Source organism: Euprymna scolopes, chromosome 21 (genome assembly GCF_053919585.1).
Source record: "Euprymna scolopes isolate OS-2025 chromosome 21, ASM5391958v1, whole genome shotgun sequence".
Taxonomy (NCBI): domain Eukaryota; kingdom Metazoa; phylum Mollusca; class Cephalopoda; order Sepiida; family Sepiolidae; genus Euprymna; species Euprymna scolopes.
Genome location: NC_136502.1, coordinates 4,866,094 through 4,883,665, shown reverse-complemented (window position 1 = coordinate 4,883,665; position 17,572 = coordinate 4,866,094). Strand labels below are relative to the sequence as shown.

General features: G+C 30.2%; 1 protein-coding gene across 2 annotated transcripts in view; it reads left to right on the top strand.

Moving 5' to 3' along the window:
• Positions 1-15,395, top strand: part of LOC145241976 (protocadherin gamma-C4-like) — a 317,214-nt gene extending 301,819 nt beyond the window's left edge. For both annotated transcript variants that reach the window (XM_080104848.1, XM_080104847.1), the window contains exon 4: positions 14,947-15,395. The gene's annotated coding sequence lies outside the window, so the exon portion shown is untranslated. The remainder of the gene's footprint in view (positions 1-14,946) is intronic.
• Positions 15,396-17,572: the final 2,177 nt, after the last annotated feature.

Below are 17,572 nucleotides of genomic sequence, written 5' to 3'. Positions count from 1 at the left end.
CCTTAAGTAAGACACTTTATCAAATCTGCATTACTAACGATTACTACAATACTATCCCATTGATTACTGTACACGAAATAACCCTTATCCCCGAGTGGCTTCCGGGCCTTGATAAGTGGTGACTACCATGTAAAAGAAAAAAAAATACACCTTTGTTCTTGACTCTTCCACACCAAAGTCTGCATGCACGGTCAAGAGCCACGCCTCTTTGACACTCACTCTGGTGTCCAACGTTCATCTTTTTATACAATTTCTATTTTGCCATATTTACATATCCCACGTGATCTCTTTTTGTGGCTGTCATGTATATTTTGATTCTCTATCCGTTGCCCTGTTTCTTTTTCACCTTCCTGTCGCTAAGTCTACTTTCTATACCTCTACCGTTCTTTTCTTTTTCACTGTTTTACAATACAAAGCATGAAGCAAATCAATATAATACCAATAATTGTAGGAGCACTAGGAAGAGTCTCGAAAAACCTAGCAAAAAGACTAGGAGAAATTGGAATTAAGGGGAAGATAGAGACGAGCCCAAAAAGAATACAAGAACAGACACGATTGCATGGTGAAGCAAAACACTGGTTACTCTGCAAACGATTATGTATTGAACATGTCAACAAATGGTAAAAGCATAAACGGGAAATTACTGGAAAACAAAAACCGAGATACAAACAGAAAACTGATCCAAGCAAGGAGACCAGGCGTCATAGTAATTAATAAGAAGGAAATAAACTGCTGAATAATAAAGTTTGCTGTTCCGGCAAACCACAGAATAAAGACCAACATTGTCAGAGAAAGTAATATGGGACATGAACAATGGCAGTATAGTGCCAATAATAGGAGTACTAGGAAAATTCCCTCCGAAAATGAAAAAATAGACTAGGAGAAATTGGAATTAAGAGGAAGACTGCGACTAGATAGTGGGCAGTGTTGATGAAAACAATCGAAATCCTAAGGAAAGTCCTCGAATGGGGAAACCCACCCACATAAACTACAAATACTTAACAATAACATGAAAACTGCAATAGAAGTAAAAAAAAATTAAAAAAGATGGAAGGAACACCATGTGAAACCGAAGAAACTGAAACTGACAGAAATCTTATAAATTGTCTACCCTACTCTCCAAAAGTATCAGCTCTGATGTTGATATCACACAAAATAGGCGTGAAGAGTTAAGGAGGGTGGAAGGACCGAGGAGGGAAAACACTGTCCAGACCTCCACTGATCGAGTGCAAAAAGTACTTAAACCTTGAGAAGTTGTCACTTAAATTCCAATAAAGACTAATGGTCGTTGCCAGTGAGAAATCAGTGGTAAACAGCTGTTGACATCAAACAAAGTAATTTGCAAAGGGTATAGAAAGAAGTGGAAAGTACTGAAAACTGGGGAGACTTGTTGTCACCCAGACTCTAAGTACACCATATATATATATATATATATATATATATATATATATATATATATATATATATATATATATATATATATATATATATAATTTTCAATAAATGACGTGAAATGTTTGAATTTCAAATAAAAAGATTTTTATTATTCTATGTAAGACAAAGAATACATTTGAAATATTATAACTCCTTATCCTATAGGATTTCGATGTCTACCATCTCTTCAGAGGAGAAAATATTAGCAAATAGTTATAATGGTTTACACCTTATTTGCTAAAGTCAGTTAGACATGGAAAATCACAATTAAAAGTTTTTTTAAGTATTTAAATATCATAGAGTAATGGAAGTTAATGAAAATGATATAAAAATTCACATCCAAATTGCATGGTAAAATCAGAAGTGAATGTCTTTGATAGCAGTGTGGTAAAATGATCCAAACTGTATTTTGAGTAATTCACATCACAATGTAATATATATATATATATATATATATATATATATATATATATATATATATATATATATATATATATATATATCCGAACAATGATATGAATAAAATCATAGATTAATTAATCTTATGGTTCATAGTCTCACAAAATATTGTTAGGCGAAAATATTTTTATATCAGATAATCACAGCCAAATAAAATAGCTCAATATACAAGATAGAGCAAAGTAAAAATTGTAGGTTTTAGATTTAATTTTTTTTGCAGTAAAGTACAGAATTTATAAACAAAACATTATTAAAACAAAGAATACACGCCATTTAAAGTTTTTTTTTCCTTTTTCAGGAGAAATGACTTTAACAAAATAATTCTTTATGGATAAACATAATTTTGACTTATTATTTGAACAAGGAATACACAACATTTAAAGATTTTTCTTTAATCTATAGATTTTCAATGCATGCTCATTTCTTCAGGAGAAATGACTTTAACAAAATAATTCTTTATGGATAAACATAAATATGCTTTTTAACATATGCATTGAAAATTGATGAAAAATATTTTTTAAAGAACATAAAAAATAACATCATTTTAAGGTGATTCAACGAAAGAATTGGATCAAATAAGAAAAATAATATGCATTTCAGCTACACGATTCGAGTGGTGCCAATGGAATAGAAATGAAGTTTATTTTTATCATCCAAACTGGTTAATGATTCCAATATTTAAGGTAAAGTCGAAAATTCTTCCGTTGGATCACCTTTAAATGATGTTCTTTTCTGTTTCTTTAAAAATATTTTTAATTAATTTTCAATGTATGTGCTAAAAAGCAAAATTATGTTTAATCATAAAAAATATTTGCTAAAGTTATTTGCTCTGAAGAGATGCGCCATACATCGAAAATCCATGGATTAAGGAGAGAATTTTAAATGTCGTGTATTCTTTGCTCAAATAATGAATTTTGGTTTTAAAATTCTATATTTTACTGCAAAAAATTTAAATATAAAACACACACACACACACACACACACATATATATATATATATATATAAAGTTATTTCATATATATATATATATATATATATATATATATATATATATATATATATATATTGATTTCAAGGATATGAGGGGTTTTTCAAGCATGACAACAATGTTACATCTTGTATTCAATATTTTATTTTTTATATTTCAAGCGGTCCTCCTCCACTCTTGATCACAAAACGTATCGAAAAGTTTCGATACTTTTTGTTACAATATATATAATAAAATAAAATAAAATTTTTACCGTCATTGAATATTTTACCTTTCACCTGACTATCCATTCACGTGAAATCACCTTTTTTCTTCATCATATTCCATCTGCTTCACTTTTTGTTATCAAGTAAGATCTTTGACTTACTTGCAGTTTCATCAAATACTTTTGTATGCAAAATCCGATCCCGCATTTTGCTAATTTCTACCATCTGATGAGAAGAAAAGTATTTCTTCGAAACTCCGCGGATTAAGGAATATCCACTTATCAAGTGTTTCCTTTTCAGATTAAATATGTTTTTAACTCTTTTTCAAAGTGTTTTTAACATGTTTCATTAACTATTTGCTCTTATATATATATATATATATATATATATATATATATATATATATATATATATATATATATATACAGAGAGAGAGAGAGAGAGAGAGAGAGAGAGAGAGAGAGAGAGAGAAAAGTCAAAGTTATGTGGAAACATGAAAAGCGTCATATCAATTATATTTATTTTATCAAGTAGTCATGAAGGATTAAGGAGGCTGGAAGGAGCGAGGAGAAAAAAACACTGTCCAGACCTCCACTGGATTAATGCTTGGATTTTGGTGAGGCTTACTGCTATCTAAATTCCAGTGGAGACCAATGGCCATTGCCTGCGTGAAGTCAATGGTAAGCAGCTGTTGCAATCATGTAAACATTTGCAAATGTTATCGAAAGGGGTGGAGACTACTGGCAATCTGGGAAGACTTGTTGTCACTCAGACTCCCGGAAACTCCAGACTCCAGGAAACACCAAAGGTTGCTGTCAGTGAGCCATCTCTGATGGTGAGCTCTGCGAGAACTCATAGTGAGTGAGTGATGATGATGATGATGATGATGATGATGATGATGATGATGATGATGATGATGATGATGACAAAAACAACAACAAAAACACTACTACTACTACTACTACTAATAATAATAATAATAATAATAATAATAATAATAATAATAATAATAATAATTACCATCTTTCGCGGAACATGCCACTTAGGAAGCAGCATTCCTCAGAAATGACTTAATTATTCGCAGAGATGGCATTATTATAAATTGCTTTTATTGAAACCTTTTTTCTCTCAATTTGTGCGAATCGTAAATTGAACTTATAGTTATTCGTTATCTACACGCGCGTGAGATAGAGTACGTTCTTGCAGCAGCAATGCATCATGGGATTGCTTTTATCTTGTCAGTAAGGACTAGTTAAAGCCTATTGCACACCTGCATCGTAGTTGCGAGTTTTACAAACTTAGCTTTTTCGTTTTTTCTTTCTTTGTTGTTTTTTTTTTGTTGTTTTTTTGTTTTTGTTGGGTTTTTTTGTTTTGTTTTTTTTGTTGTTGTCTTATCTACCTCGTATCCTTCCATTGTTGGCGATCGTACAAAGATTAGACGTTGTTACTCTAGCAAGCTCATTTTCGGGTGGCGTGTATCTACTTAAACAGCGAGTCTTTCCCGGAAAGTGAACATTGTCACTTGTCAGACGCCTTTTTCAACGATTCAATTATGAGAGAAAGCTGCGAAAAAGGATTCAATGATAAATGCGTATGGATAAATGCAATAAAACAACAATAAAACTATATATATATATATATATATATATATATATATGTATATATATATATATATATATATATATATATATATATATATATCATGTCACACATATATATATCATGTCACATTAAAAAAATTCTTATATATATATAATATATATACATTTATATATATAACTACTTCATTTACTCACATAACATTAATATACGAAAGTATAAATTTATACGTAAACTTTACGTATTTACTTTAAAAGTGCTCAATACGTAGGTAGAGCTAGTTAGTTTATAAAATATATATGCCGATTAATCTACACTGAATATTCCGCGTTTCATCCACTGTAGTATTCTTCTGAAACGCGGAATATTCAGTGTAGCTTAATCGCCATATATATTTTATAAATTACTATATATATATATATATATATATATATATATATATATATATATATATATATATATATATATATGGAGAGATGGAGAGAGAGGGGGGACTGAGAGAGAGAGAGAGAGTAAATGACAAAAAGTTATGTTCCAAAATTTATGATGTTGACCATCTTACAATTTATTCCTTTAATTCAGTTGATCTTGCTCTGTAATTACATTGAGCTTTATATAAGGACTAGCGGGGTTACCCGGCGTTGACTGGGTGTTTGTAGGTGTGCGTGGTGTTAAATAAAAACGAAACCTGTAGGATCGAACCCGAAGCCCTGAGGCGAAGTTTGAAAATAAAATCGGCCAGCCAGAATGAGTTAGTGAAAGATGTTTGAATTCATTCAAGAACCAAATTGGCAGGTGCGCGGCCGGAAGTCGTCGAGCGTTACGACGACGACGACGACGACGACGTAGGTTTGTTTGTTATAAGCGAAGTATAAAAAGAAAACAACGTTAACACTTAAGCGGGGAAAAAACACAAAAAAAACTAACGTAAGGCAAACGAACGATGAAAACAGAAAAACGAACGTTACGTGAAAAATGGCTTAAATAACACTGGTTCAATATTTAAATTTTTAAAATCGAAAAAAAAACAAACATCTTACACCACGATTCGAACCCAAAACGCTTAGATCATGAATCAAGGACTTAACCAACTGAGCTAACGCAACGTACCTGAGATTTCTTTGGTTTTTCAACTATTTAAAGTAAATCAGGTCACGACGTCATCTGCCGCATGTGTAGAATCGGTCATTGTCACGAGAGGACCGTTTTTGTTGCCCCCCCCTGTCGAAAATGGTCGATTTCTGGGTGAAAAAGTTAACGTTTTTGGCCAATTTATCGATATTTTTCGAGCAAAGGATGGAGCTTCGATGTGATACCGAGTTTATGAATTTTCGTCGCGTCTGTCGAAAGTTTTTAACAGACATCCAAACATGCATGCATGCATACATACATACATACATTTTCGCTTATATATATATATATATATATATATATATATAGATTGATATATAATAAGAAAATATATTTCTACAGAAATACATATATATACATATATGTATATATAAGAGTTATATATAATAGTTATATATAATAGTATATATATATATATATATGAGATTAATAGGATAGAGCCCAAGCAGAGTCTTCCATTAATAAGAAAAATTCAAAAATGAAGGCATAATTTTTATTTATCTATGTGTTACAGAAGAATATCGGTACCGTCGGTTTCAGATCCAAACAAAGGCGACCTGTTGTTGGTCTCCTATGCCGGATTCTCTTCAGCCTCTGTATATACCTGTCTCTGCAGGACATGGCGTTTCGCGTGCTGTGTAAGTTTATATTACACACACATACACACACACACACACACATTTGTTTTGAAACCACTTGAAGGTGCAAAGGTTTGATCTAAAAGAAAAAATTATTCGATTTTTTTTTTAAATATTTCCCTCTTTTTTTTCTTTCCTTTTCTTTTTGTTTTGTTTTTTTATACTTGAACTGTATCTTATTAATTTCGGATCGTAAAATATCGATCATCAGAGAAGGAAGGTTTTTTGGGGGGTAAGTAAATACATTATATATATATATATATATATATATATATATATATATATATATATATATATATATACTTCGGAATAGTTTTTATTTAACAATCAGTGGTTATGTAAACGTGAGATTGTAGGTTTACAAAATATTACTGGCAGTAATATTCTATAAGTTATCCCATCTAAACAAGAATTGCTCGATATGCAAGATAGAGCAAATAAATGTTTATACTCTAAGATCTATTTAATACATTCTATATATATATATATATATATATATATATATATATATATATATATATATGTAGTTTTACATACCGATGCATTTATATGCATACATATATGTACATATACGTATTTACGTACATATATATATATACACATCTGCATATATATATACATATGCATATATACATACATATGCATATATACATATACATATATGAATATGTGCATACATATACAAATATACATATTATACATATATATACACATATACATACATATACATATATGCATATGTACATGTGCATATATACATACATATATATGTATATAATGTACACTATATATACTTTTTTAATCAAAAACTGAACACACACACAACATGGACGAAATGAAATGTATAATATATAATACGTATCAGAAAAGGATTGTGATAATTTGCATCAACATCATAACATCATCAACGCTCTGATCCCCATCTGGCATCAATTGTGATGGATGGCTCTCGTCTTGGTGAGGCCCCGTGTTTTGACAAACTTCTGGGTTTGATCTTTACTCCTTATCTGAAATGGAACACGTACATCAAGTCTGTTGCCAAGGGCGCTGGAAAGATGGTGGGATCCTTCTAACGCTCCAGAAGATATCTCACTACTGATGCAATTCTCTATCTATATAAAAGCCAAGTACGTCCAAGGATGAAATACTGTTGCCATATCTGGGCAGGAGCTGCTAAAAACAGCCTATCCTGCCTTAACAGAGTACAAAATAGACTTCGTGGCTTAGTGAGGGATGCCCTTTTCTCTACCCTGCAACCTCTCTCCCACAGAAGAGACGTTGCGAGCCTATCCTTGTTTTATCGTTATTTCCATGGCAGGTGCTCGTCTGAACTCCAATCTCTGGTCCCCCCCTCGCCAATCTTTGACGAAAAACACTCGTCTAGCTGAATCCACTGTGAAAATTTCCCCCCCCTCTATATCTGTGCCTAAATCAAAACGCGGATTCCATGAACAAAGCTTCTTTCTTAGAACTGCACGCCTGTGGAACTCTGTTCCGTCTGCCTGCTTCCCTCCGGACTACAACTTGGATGTCTTCAAGTCCAATATTAACAAATTCCTAATGAACTGCCCCCTTAATTAAACACTTCATCAAATCTCCACACTAACGTAATGTACTTGCAATAACCCTTATCCTTGAGTGGCTTCCGGGCCTTGATAAGTGGTGATCACTGTGTAAAAAAAAAAAAAAAAAAAACTTACATCTGATATTGGAGCAAAGGGACATTCATTTTTTTGCCACATACATGCAGATAAAATTATGTTTTTTTAATCGAACGTGGTATTATAACCTTTATGTAGATCGTTGCAAACACTTCAGCAGATGTCAAGGAAAACAAGGTGTGTAACAGCTTTCTACTTAAATATTATATTACTAACGGAAAGGAGCGCCCAGTTATGTCCGATCGTAAAATACGCTTAAATATGATATTTTAATTTGTTCAGATTTTGTATATATTATTATTAAGTCGTGATTTCAAAATTTAAACAAAAAAGTATTTGGGTGCCATCTGCTCGAATTGAAACCAAAAGCAAAACTTTCGATTCAAAGCTGGTGACATCATCACTGTGCCAACGTAACACGCATAGGAACTGATTAAAAATTAATATTAAACGTACAAAATGTTTCACGATTTTTTAAATTTAGACCCATTTTTTAACTATTTTAACCAGCTAAAGAATCATCAAAGAACAACTCATAAAAAATCCAATCATTTAAGGCCCCTATCGCCTCTCTGCGACTTTTAGTTTCGGGGGAGATAGAGCAAGCTAGAAAAATAGAGAACTTAGTCTAGATGAATATTCTCATATATATATATATATATATATATATATATATATATATATATATATATATATATATATATATGTATATAATTTAATTTTCACTAAATAACAATGTAAATATACAAAATACTAATCATAGTGGGGGTGATAAGTAGTCAAATGGATTAATCCTAACCTTATAAATACAAGACTGGTTAATTAAAAAATATATGCATTTTAAATTTGGAAACAGATGAATCACACAAGTAAGAAAGTCATTTTTATAACATGAATAGGTTAGATAAAGTAATAAAGAATAGGAAACTAGATCTAATATTTGCAACGTTTTTTTTCCTAAAATTAAGGGAGGTAGTGTTTGATCAACACTGCTGGGGAGCCATGATGTAATATACTGTTTTATTTCTAAATCCCCGAAACAGTGTTTTATGGTAAACAACTGATGATCCCTTAAAAAATAAATTATAACCCGGGTGTTTGGTGGTGTATGCTGAGCAAAAAAAAAAAGTCAATTTTTTTAACTTTGACCCCTTAAAAATTATTGTTTTGGGTTCAAATCGAGTTATTAAGTTAGATCCATGTCCAAGGAACCTATATCTAAAATTTCAAGTGTTTAAACCCCAAATTGTGGAAGGAGTTTGGTAGACTTCTCGAATGACAAATCGTTAAATGTTAACCCCTTAACAGCCAAATTTCTGCCCGAAAACCAATCACAAAGATTTTTCCAAATCTCAGTACCCTGTATACCAAATTTCGAGTCTGTAGACTAAAAATTGACAGAGTTATTGCGAAGGAAAATGTACACAGACACACAGACACGTTCACTTATATATATATGCATATATATATGCATATATATATGCATATATATATGCATATATATATATATATATATATATATATATATATATATATATATAAACGATGACATAATAATTATATTATTATTTTTGCGCTACGAAACAGGTGATGTCAAGAATTGAACATTTTAACATGCTGGAAGAAATATACCGTAAGATGAACAACATCTTGAAATTTTGAATATAAACTTTTGTCATTTATATGTATATGCAACGTAGTTATATTTAACGTACATCGAGATTCATAAATAAAAGGATTGGTATTAATAAAGGGTGAAATATAATTGAATAAGCATATTTTTCCCATAAACGCACGCAGGCACACACACACATGCATATATATATATATATATATATATATATATATATATATATATATATATATATATATATATATATATATATATATAATGTAATTATCCACTTTTTGTTTAAAAAAAAAATAAATAAGAAAATAAAAATAAAAATAAATAAATAAAAATAATATATATACCGCTCCCCATGTTGGGGTACCAAATTGGTTAAAAGGGAAAATTATTCCCAACTCGCATTTAGGTAAAAATGCACTTTCGTAAATAATTTAATTCATTCAAAAACATATCACTAAAACCAAAACAAAACATCTATATATATATATATATATATATATATATATATATATATATATATATATATATATATATATAAAACAGTATAGTTACATTCCCAGGTTCAACTATATGTTTCATGCAAAACAGCATGGTAAAATTCGTTTTAACATGCTGATCTGTTTTGCTATGCAGAAACAACCGGTTATTATTATGTCAATACCGGTCTTTTCGTGCATATATTCCTCAGAAAAAATAACTTCTTTGCTTAGATAGAAAAACATGCATGACAGTATAAGAAAAAAGAAAGAAACTTCATAGAAGATTCACCATCGTTTTTGTTCTGGCAGCCATCTTGGATGAGCCAATGTTTTGCATGGAAAATAAATGTTTGGATCTTGGAATGTAATACTGTTATTCTTTTATGCATACTTTTACATACATTGGCCTTTTAAGAAAAAAGACTTCGTATACGCAAAGAGTGAATATAATTGAAAAACATATTTTACCAAACAAAACACACACACACACACACACACACACACACACATACATACATACATATATATATATATATATATATATATATATATATATATATATACTAGCAAAAGTACCCGTCGTTGACTGGGTTAAAAAAAAATCCTACAGAAAATGGACTCTGATTTATGAAAGTATAATAGGTTATGAAAAGGAAGGGTTGTAAATAGATAGCTTCGAATTTGGGGGTATCAAAACCAAAGCAAAATATGATGAAAGTAAAAATAAAATAGATAAACCCCATAATTTATTATACCATACCTGTTCACACTGAAACATTTATCACAATATTCTGTGGATCTATATTAAAAAACCTTGTTAAACTTTGTGACATATTTCCATTCTATGGAGGTCAGGCGCGAACAAACACCCCATAATTTTATTATACCATATTTCTTCAAACTGAAACATAATTATCAAAGTATACTTACGCAGAAAGATATGAAAAGTCTTTATTAAAGTTTATGCTTATTTCCATTCTATGGAGGCCAGACGCGAACGCAGACTCCACAATTTTATTATACCATCCCTATTTAAGTTAAAACATAATTATCAAAGTATCCTTATGTTCATCTATATCAAAAACACTCGTAAACGTTTTTTTTTTCATTTTTAAAATTTTTATTTCCATACTTTGTGGACCAGGCGCGAACGCAGACCCCACAATTTTAATGAATGCCAGATCAAACATACACATTTCTGTGTCTCGATACATCTTCTATCATTATATGTAATCAGTTTTTTTAAAATAGTCAACCATATAGGAGCCTATTCGTGACCAGACACACACACACACGCACGCACATACACACAAAGACATTCAGCTTTATATATATATATATATATATATATATATATATATATATATATATATATATATATATATATACTGAATAAAAGATGGAGAATAAAAGTTACATTTAACTTTATTATGTCATCAGATCAATAAAAAAAGAATAAGAAAGAAAAATCTTTAGCCAATGGCATTTCAAAGCAAAATGCTTCTCATCAGAAGAAGAGAAAGGTCGTTATTATATAAAATATAAAATATAGATAAACGCTGGCTTAAGGACATTTAGATTGGAAATGAAGGAAGTATATATTAAGACATATTAAAGAAGATATGAAATTCCAGAACAAAAAAATTAAAATATAACTAAAAAGAATAGGAAGTTGAAAAATATAAGTTTTTTTTTACTGGAAGAGTAGTGTCTAAACAAGCAATAATGGTTAATAATGGCGCACGTTGTGTGATTTTATTCCATTGACTCTTAATTCTTGTAATTGAACTAACACCTGCTCCTACCTGTGCTCCAAATAAACACAATTTTTGAACAACCTTAATAGTTTTACCTTTCAAATATATTTTTTCCACATCTGAGTTTTCGTCCATCTCCATTGTCTTGGACTTCTTGCACACAAATTGGTTATCCTCTTTCAGCCTACCACTGCATCTTGTGTGTACCTTAGAAGCACAAAATAAAAACTAAAATGCACCTTCCACAAACTGAGAAAAGGAACTCACCTGTTTTTATGTACCTTTCACTCCACGACTGATCATAACTTTGGTCTTGCTAAGGTTAACGTTCATTATTTTTCATGGCGTCTCTCGAAATTTTTAACTTACCAAATTACATATTGTGAATTTTATTAACGATTTTTTTTTTATGAAGGTGGGGGGTCGCCCTTCATTCAAAAAAGTTAAAAATTAAATAAATTAAAAAATCTTCTTTTTCATAAAATGTTATATTGGATCCATTTTTTTTATTTTTTTTTATTTTTTCAAAATGGTCGGTGGTTATATTTCACTTTAATTTTTTTTAAAGATTGATTTTTTGTGGAATATTAGTTTGTTTTTTGAATTATTGATTTTTTTTTTTAGAATAAATTACAAGATGATTTGAAATATTTTTATCTGCGTTTATTATTATTTTCATATATTTGTTTTTTATTATAAAAACTATAAAACATTAGATTTCGAAGATTAATGTATAGAACTTTTCTAATCGAAAAATAAAACGAAAACCTTTCTTAATTCCGATCCATACAAAATAGGAATAGTCAAAACGAAACGAATAACCAGTGCTGGGGAGGGGTCAAGTTTAGTAATTTTTCAGTCAAATTTATATATTTTTTGTAAAATTTCTATAAAATTTATATTTTTGTAAAAAATTATTTTTCTCTTCTTCCTTCCATCGGCTAGCTTCGTTAATTTTATTTTATCTTTTTAATCTCACATCATGCAATGTTCACATTTTTCTTCAACTCAAACCTAACCCCAACCCTAACCTTGCCACACCAAAGGGCGTTTGAATTCTGATTTCAGTTCAATAATACGGTGGGGGGGGGACTGATTGATGATTCGATATTGTTATCATAATAGTAATTTGGTTGCTGACATGCTGTGACTAACACATCATATAATTTTTAGTGCAGAGAAGAGAAACGCCCTTTTCATTAAAAATCATTTTCTTTTCTTTTAAAAAATTATTTATATTTTGGGGCTTATTTCGTTTTATTTTATTTATTGTTTTTTTTTTTTTTTTGTTTATTTTCATTCATTATTTTTTCTTGCTAAATTTTTTAAATATTATTTCTGCTTAGTTTTCTTATAATTTTCTATCTTGGAATTTTTGAAATCATATTCTTCATGTTCCTAATGACAAGGCTGCTGCAGCGCTGGTCGTTATTTAAAGGCCGAGAACAGAACATGAAAACGAACTGACGTTTTACAAATGTGTTTTAAATATTTGGATTTGTGTTTGCAAAATCAACCAATGAAATTGCCTTAAATAGAAAGCTGTGTAATTATGGGATGGCGATAGTAATTATTATTTTTAACAAAAGAACATGAACAATTTTTACGACTTCTTCTTCATTTTTTTTCATCTTTGACTTCTCAGTATTTTTTTTTTTATTCCTATTTCCCCCAAACAAGGCATCTTGCTACTTAGAATGTAAGGGGCTACTATTTGGGATCGTCTCTAATGAGGAGTTGAGCAGTGAGATGTCTGTTCATATTATATTTAAATTTCTGTAGTTTAATACAGTCAGGGGAGCAGGAAACCGGGAGAGAATTCCAAGGGAAGAAATAGGTTTTCCATCAACTAGGAACCTCAGTAGGGTAAGATTTTGCTGCTAGTCGAACTAATCAAAAACATGTTATTTAAAAGGGCACAAGTGCTATAAGTTCATCAAGACTTTCATGAAAATGTGTTCTAATGAACGCATAGCATTTCTGCCTTCTAAACGTGTGAGGTGCCTTCAATAAGTTTCCGGACATTTTTTTGTACAGGCATTTAAAATTGTCATAGGCTTTTGAAAATTCAGTATGTTATTGCCATTTGGAATGTAAGGGATACTATTTGGGATTGTGTCTAACAGAGACAATGGGGAGTTGAGCAACAAAATGCCTGTTCATATAATATTTAAACTTCTGCAATGTAATACAGTCAGGGAGGCAGGAAACAGGAAGGGAATTCCAAAGTCTAGCAGAAAAAATTATAATAAAAGGTTTTCCATCATCTATGAACCTCAGCGGTGAAAGGGTGGGATTTTGCTGCTTGTTAGGTTAGTCAGGAGTATGTTACTTGAGGGGGTACAAGTGCTATGAGTTCATCAAGTATTTTAAACGAATGTGCTAATGAAATAGCACCTATGCCTCCTCAACGTACATGCTCCCAACTAACTCGACAAACAACAAAATCCCATGCCTTAACTGTTGAGGTTACTATAATAAATATCGGAAAGTCTTCTACTCTAAAAATTTCTTCAATCAGACTGCTGGACTTTGGAATTCCTTCCCCGTTTCTTGCTGTTGATTGTACTAACATAAGAAGTTCAAATGTTATGTGAACAGACATCTTACGGCTCAATTCCTCACATCTTTAGACATGATAACGATTCAGGGTGAGAAAGAATAAAAAAAATTAACAGCAAAAGACACATATGCTTTAAATTTCATTAAAATATCATATATTTGAAGCTTTAAGAGGATTAAGCCTTCAAAGCCCTCCTAGGGATGCACTGAGGAAATTCAAGAACACTTGTATTCTTATCCTCTTTACATTTTACATAAGAATACACTTTTAGAATTTATGTAGATTCTCTAATTTTTCTTTCTGTAGGGAACACACAAACATCACACATACACACATACATACACAAAGACATTTGCCGTTTATATATAAATTTATATTTTTTGTCGTTTGTGTTTTTCAGATATGTACACCTTCCGATTGTCTCGGCACCAAACAAATTCTTGACTGATTAATCAAGCAAAGGAACCTAAAACTCAGTCAGGATTCTGATCGTTTTGAACAAGAAGAAAATGTCTTTATTTTTTTAAACAAAGATGCAACATCCAATAAAAAGTGATCTCACCTGATGAAGGTATTCCGCCATGAAATTCCCTCGCAATTAATTTTGTCTGGTATTTTGGGATGGAGAGTCATCATTATTTGAATTGTTGGTCCTTGGACGATTGCTCTCACTGTTCTTATTAATTTTTTAAATACAGTAAAAAAAAAAAAAAAAAAAAAAAGGGAGGTTGCATTGGTATAGACAATAACAGTGCTAGGAAATAGTTATGCCAATGATTCTTAACAATAAGTTAGAAAAAGATAAAAAAAAAAAAAAGAATTTAATTTTGTGCATCAAATAATTTCATACCTAACCCCCAAAAATTCACACACACACACCCACACACACACAGTTTTTCATGGTAAACAACTGATGATTCATACAATAATATTAAAACTAGAGTAAACCAAATGTATGTAATGGTTGAAAGAGATTGATTTACAAGCGAGGTTTTCACACGAAGGTTTTGAAATTAAAAGATTTTCTTAGTTTTTAATGCTTAAAACAGATTAAGATCATATATATATATATATATATATATATATATATATATATATATATATATATATATATATATATATATATATATATATGAAAGCTTTTCTAATGGAATGCATATCCTAGTGAGAAAGAACAAAAAAGATTTACCCAGAATCATGCTTTGTTTGATTTGATATTTCGTTTAAATTATGAAACTTTATCGAGAATATCTTTTAATAAGCAGTTATATCTTATTGCTCAATAAATGCTGTTGTTGACAAAGTTTCATAACTGAGACGAAATATTGAAATAAACAAAAGTATGACCCTATGCTTATTACCTTATTCATATCTACACACACACACACACACACACACACACACACACACATATATATATATATATTTCAGGTTAAAATATTAAAAAATAAAGACCATTGAATTTCAACGAGGTTGTTGATAGTGCTCAATAAAAAGAACAGGATACTATGTTATTAAATTTAGGTAAACAAAATCATCATAAGTCGCTACAATAAACTTACTGTTTCAATCATAAAAACATCGTTAGGCGACAATAAACTTCTGGCCTTATTTAATTGAAATGAAAACTGAACCGAAGTTTGGTTTTCATTTCCATTAAATGACTGGCCTTGAATAAGACCAAAGGTTTATTTTCGCCTGACAATGGAATTTTTCAGACTGAAACAGTAACTTTATTGTAGCAACTTATGATGATTTTGCATACCTAAATTGAATAAAATAATAATTATATATATATATATATATATATATATATATATATATATATATATATATATATATATATTCAGCTGTTTGTAATAATAGTACACTCCTCACAATCAGGTCTTCCATGAATCTGCAGGAAAATTGACATGAGTCCTTTTAATTATTTATTTTTGTCATAAAAGGATATCGAACCTTTTGTGTGTAAAACATCTGCTGTCTTGAATCGGCTCTGTTATGATTCGAAGAAGTCGATTATTCATATAAAAAAATAAATGTATAACGTAAAATAAATATATAACATGAAATATATAAGGTGAAAAAACTTTAAACACAACATGAATATATATATATATATATATATATATATATATATAACACGATATATATATATGTGTATAATTGTTGCATAGATTGGTTTCCTAGATGTAAATCTAATGAAACCCACATGATTATTAAAGAGTGCTCAATGCAAGACAGAGCTGATACATTGTTTATTATACAAACCATATTTGAGACCACTTCATCAGACCAAAAAAGAGGCGATATTGAAAACTTCAATATCACCCCTTTTTTTTGGTCTGTTGAAGTGATCTCTTTGAATTGGGATTCCACTGAAACATGTATGCACATATGTAACCAATAATAATAAACAGACTATATATAACACGATATATATATATATATATATATATATATATATATATATATATATATATATATATATATATATATGCTTACCATACACAAAGGCAGCAAACAAACTAATATATATAATAAAGACAAGAAATAAAAACAAAAAATATTGCAAATGAAAGCAGTTAACTTCAATATGTGATAGCTTCACAGACCATTGTTGACAACTAGTGTATCAGTTAATTAGCAAGATCAAATAAACACCACAACCCAAAGTGAATCAATCCACTTAAAAACAACAACAAAAACAAAGCCAAAACAAGAATTTCCTACAGCTGACAAATCTAAATAATTTAGTTCCATGCAAGTGCTGAACACAGAGCCTGATTGTTGTTTTTTTTAAACAATTACATAAAACTGGTTCAGTCAAATTAACCGGTTTGAACCATAAAAATACAAATAACTAAGCACATAAACTCTGGGTTGATTTTCACGGTTATTCGAGTTTCTTTAAGTCGCTGATGAAAACCAAAAAATAATGAAAGGCACTTGATGCTATTTAGAAATAATCATGCTCAAAGAAATATAATTGATTGGAATTTTTGCTTAGGACATAATAAAAGAAA